The following is a 5,488-nucleotide window of genomic DNA, read 5'->3' as shown; positions in this document are numbered from 1 at the left end:
AGGCAACATCTGAGTTAGCTTCTGCTAAGGATACCCTAGCAGATCTATTTAAGCAAATGGAACAGCAAACCCACCTGGTTGCCATTCAAAGCGATGAGATTTCTTCATTGAAGACCCAGTTATTCGAGGCTCAGTCACAGGTTACTAGCCTTTCAGCAGAGAAGGAGAGGATGTCCAGTGAAGCGAACGAATTCCAAGTTCTTTTAGATGACAAGCTTTCAGCTTTACAGATGGCTAATGACACAGTGGCCAACCAAGCCTCCCAAATCCAGCAGTTGCAGGATCAGCTTGCAAAGTCCCGCTCTGTTCCTCCAAGCCCTCCTGTTCCATTAATTCCTTCTCTTTCACAGCAGGACTTGGCTGCCCTACAGAGACAGGCTACTTTGTGCCCTTTATTCCAAGACAAAGTGGAAAGATTGCAGTCCAGAATGGACTTGTTATGGTCTACTTTTGAGCAATTTCAGGACTTTGTCCTACCAGACCATTCTTTCTTTGTCCACTACCACTTGCAGAAGTTGGTCTTCTATATGAAGCTTTCCACGATGGATTTACCTTTTCCAGAGGATGACTGGCGTGGGGCTTGGTCTGCTGAGTTGTTGACAGAGGTAGTCAGAATGCTCTTTGAAGATTCTGTCACGCCAGACACCATGTTGATGTCATACATGTATCTCCGAGGAGATTTGTTAATTCCAGATGAGGTAGATATGGCATGGTATGTGGGGGATGTGGTCTTACAGGCTGTTCTATATGTCAATCATTTGGAGTTGCGCATAGCTGATATGTTTCAGAGTTATTCCTCCAAAGTAGCTGATTGTCAGGATAATTCGTGGCATCCCATGATTGAGTCAGTGGTCCTAAATCAAAGACAAAATACAGCTCCTACCTTTGTACAGAGTACTAACCAACTGAGGATGGATCTCTTAACCTATCTTTCCAAACATAATCCATTTGATGCTATCTTCTTTGATGCCTATCATAGACGATCTCTCTTAGGACCTTCTGTTCCTACCCTCCTTTATTACCAACAATTGGCTCACCGTTATGCTATATATTTTTCCCTTTGTCAAACAAATTCCACAGTAATTTTACCACTTCTTTTCCAACCTTCAAATTTCCCTCAAATTCCTATTTTCACTTACTGTTCCTTTATTGAGGATAGGGTATTTTTCCCTTCTCCACCTTGTCCTTCACCCCTCATTAATGTACCCTCCACATTTCCTATTTATCAGTTAACACCTTTCCTTAGTGATTCCTTACAAATTTCTGCCACTCCTTCTTTAACCTTTTCTTCCTTTTATGATTTTTCCTATCCTTCCCTACATCCACTTTCCCTTATTCCATTACCCTCTCCTAACACTTCCATATCTCAACCACCTTAGTTGGTTAGTGACTGTGCCGGTTTTGATACTCAGATTTCCAGAAGAAGGGGATGGAGTTCGGATGATTGCCTTACAGGACCGCAGATTAATTGGCCAATAATTCCAGGGGAATGGACAGCTTCCAGTCAAGCTTATCAAAACTATGTTCATTTTGCCCAACAATATTCACAGTCTGCAGATCCCTCAGTGAGATTAACTGCTCACTTTGCTTGGTACCTGGCGTATATGCATAGGCACTCTCATACTGATTCAAAGCCTATCCCAAAGTTGTGCATGAATGTCAATGTTAGCATTGATTCCCAGCAGTTGGAGATACTGTATTTTCATGCCCTCTGTTTGCCTAGCAGATATTTGGTCCTGTTGGAAAGGATGTGCTGTCTCCAATTTTTCCAAAATCCTCCTAAAAACTTTGTAGATGAATCCTTATCTATGGATCGATTCCGACAACATCAATCTTTTAAGAGGGATCATCTTCATTGATACCTTTCCAATGTATGGTGCAAGCTTTTTAATACCAAACTCTTCTTTTTGAAGAAGTCATTCAGATGGTTGTGTTGTGTATTAGTGTTTGTGTTGTGAGTTCATGTATGTCAAACGAACGTGGTGGTTTCCTATTGGATTTTGTGTACGAGCTATATTTTGGAGATTTGTCGAGATGGGGTCGTGGTTGGAGAGTTGAAGCTGATGCAGATGAAGAAGAAGCAAACTCTTATATCCTTTACAAATTTGCGATGCTTTTTAGTTTGATAAGAGGTGTTAATTTCAATAGAGTTTTCCTTTCTTTGTATTTTTATATCAGAAACAGGTTATAAGTTGGGGTCGTGGTGGATGGATTCTTTGTAAGAAGATAATGAAGATCAAAGTGAAGCTTTTCTATGAACTTGTATTCCCTTTTTCCTGGGTCGCGAGGACGCTTCTTTATTAAGTGTGGGGATATGTTGAGTGTTGAAATGACTTGTTTTTTGGCTGATTTTTGTTGTTTTTTGAGAGCTGAATGGTTGATTTTATGGGATGATTGATTGATTTGGAAGTGGTTTGAGAGTGTTTTGGATGATATTGATTGTGTTTTGGAAGTTCATGATGTTTGTTGATAGTTCTGTGATGTTCTGATAGGTTCTGATAGGTTCTGTATACCTTCTGTTTTGTTCTGATTGTTTTCTGTAAGGAGGGATGGAGTATTGATTGATGAAGAATGAGATATTGTGAAAGCTTAGTGAATGTTTTGTGAGAGTTTGAAATGGTTTGAGAGTGAGTTATGTGGTTTTGATGACCTTCTGTAACCTTCTGTAGGTCTTCTGTAGAGCTTCTGTTTCTGTTCTGTTTCTGTTCTGTTCTGTACTGTAACTGTTCTGGTACTGTTCTGTAGACTGTTCTGTAAGTGTTCTGTGGAATGTATGTGTGACTTTTGGGAAAGTTTTCTAGCCTTGGAAAGAGGTGAATACAAGTGCAAAAGAGCTGAAAGAAGTGGAAGAAGTAGCTGCTGAAGACTCAAGAGAAGACTAGAGTGAAGTGACAGTAGTGAGCTGTGAAGAGACACTGTAGTGGCTCTGGTGACCTTTCATATCAGACATACCTCTTGGGAGGGGTATCCACGACCTAAGAGTGATTATTGAGAGTAATTTTTGAGAGATTGTAGTGAGGATATGATGTATTATTGATGGAGTGAGAGTGAGAGAGTCAGAGATAGCCAATTCGATTGAAACAGAGTGATTGTATATGAGAGATTGAGAGAGAAGACTATGAAGATATTGAAGATGAATACTATGTGATGTATTTCCATTCAAAGATGGTGTATTTCTTTGCTTTCTTTGTTCTATTGATGGATTTTGTGAAGATGTTGAAGAATATGGTTGATTCTATTAAAAACCGTGGGAGATTTACATGATGCTGCATGAAGATTTGTTGTGCCTGGTGTTCTTTTCTTCATTGTGATCATATGAAATATGAAAAACAAGCTTGTTGATGTTACAAGATAGATTTTCTTGCAAGAGAATTCCCTTTTCCTTGGTGTTCCTCTCGGGGCTCCACTACCCAACACCAAGGTGGATGTTTCCTTCTCAACACACACATGGAGGCAGTTCTCCCCTTCTATTGGACAGACTCATTACTATGCGGGTATCTGAGTGCTCGGCTATCTCAAAAGTGCTTCATCCGTTGCCATTCACTACTACACCGGCACTACTTTATATATCCACACAAACTCAGATTAAGCCAACAACATCGAGAAGATACACATGGAGGATACTACTTCAACCTTGGCTCAAACCTTGTTTACCTCCATTGCAAACAACTCATAAACCATCTACTCCTATGGCCAAAGTGTTATTGCTCAAAGTTCATGATCCTCTTGCTTGCAAGCAAATTGAGTTGGTGGCAACACTCAGATTGGAGTATGTCGCTGCTCGAGACAATGCAGCAAATGCTTGTACCGAAAGCATTACCCCTGAGCACAACCCACGCGATCTACTGTAAAGAGTTCTACTAGATCGACATGACTGGTGTCTTTGTTGTTGTTCTCAAAAACATCCCTGACAATGACCTCTTGACAATACAAAGGTCCTCGCATTTTGCAATGTAATATGGGTAAGTAATCCCCTTCCTAGTGCATGACTGTAAACTTGGCAAGGTTAGGAAGCTTGTTTTGAACATTGATGGTGGCCAACAAGACACTCGAATCCAGAAGCTTTCAGCTGATCCGAGAAATGAATAGGCCTTTGCACTTGATTAAGCATGTGAGGCCCTTCAATTCTAAAAGGCGCAAGTTGGTCCTCCGAGTGATAGCATCAAAGGTTATTCGTCCCAGCATATTTGTCCTTTGTGATACGTCCAAAGAGATTGGTACTTTTGTGTTCACCTATTAAGCAATCACCTTGAAATAGTGGAAATGAGTGTTGAGGGCAGCTAGGGTGGCTTGATTTGCGATCTCGCACTTCTGGATGGCTATGGCATCACTTTGTCAATCCGCAGCTTCTCTTTGATCATGCCCCACTCTTAGGTTTGACAGATCTCTTCCAAATAAAACCGTTGCTATTGTTCTATTTGATAGCAGCAGATGAAGGGCTCTAGAGAACCCGATGTGAGGGAGTTCTCGGGCAAAATTAGCTATAGCTCTAGAGAGAGAAAGTGGTAAGAAGAGAAAATGCAACGTCGGAGTGGCAATGCTACAAAACAAAGGCTGAGACAAAGCCACCTGCTGGCTACTAGAGAATAAGTAAGCAGTTCTCTACCTTACACTGCACAAAGCTACCTTGACCCCGAGTGCAGTTGTCAACATACACCTAGGCTAGCAAAGATAGTGTTGCCCTAAACTGGGACACATTCTCAACAAGTTAACAGGCTTCAAATGTGCAGCACTTTGCTGTCACATACAAGCATAAAGAAAACTGCTGACGTGTCTGAAACTAAAACAAGAAGGGGACATTCAAGACTATGAAGGTGCCTCCTATTTTGTTGGAGTAAGGTAAGGCATGCGACTAGACTGGAAAGCTCGAGTCCAAACCACTAGATTCTTCACTAGTAAAAGCATGCATGGGTCACGACAAAGAGCTCAATTACTTGATGCATTGGTATTTGACAAGGATAGGCTACTGCAAATGTTCAAGGTCAATAACAATAAGCATAAAACGGGCAAGTGCAGTGAGAGCTCATGGAAGCACAGGTGTTTAATGCCAATCTCCGGCCGACGGAAGCGCAAGCAACGTGGCACTGAAAGCAAGACGGCAGCAGTGAGCGTATTAACGAGAATCTGCGGCTCTTTAAATCAATTCATCTAAGTATTTGGCAAAGCAAGATCCTCTTTAAATTTTGACAAAGCCAATATTTGCCCTTCGATTTTGCCATCATTGCTCGTTTGTCGGGGTCCTTCTTGGCCATGCCACTTCTCCCTCCTTCATAGGAGTTCTTTTAAGGCTTTTGTTGGGGGTGTGCTTGCCATGTTGCTCTTTGACAGTAGTGTTCCTGTGACTCATCATGGTTCTTTGCTCCCCACCTTACTAATTGCCTTGTCCCTCCCTCCCTCGCACGAGTGCTCTTTACACTCGCCCTTGTTGATTAGCTTACCCATTCCTAGCAGGATTGCCCCCCTAGAACTCATCTTGGGAGTTTTCTCC

Source organism: Lygodium microphyllum, chromosome 23 (genome assembly GCF_053477565.2).
Source record: "Lygodium microphyllum isolate KBCC chromosome 23, Lygodium_microphyllum_v1.1.10, whole genome shotgun sequence".
In the NCBI taxonomy this organism is placed as follows: domain Eukaryota; kingdom Viridiplantae; phylum Streptophyta; class Polypodiopsida; order Schizaeales; family Lygodiaceae; genus Lygodium; species Lygodium microphyllum.
This window is presented reverse-complemented; position numbering follows the sequence as displayed.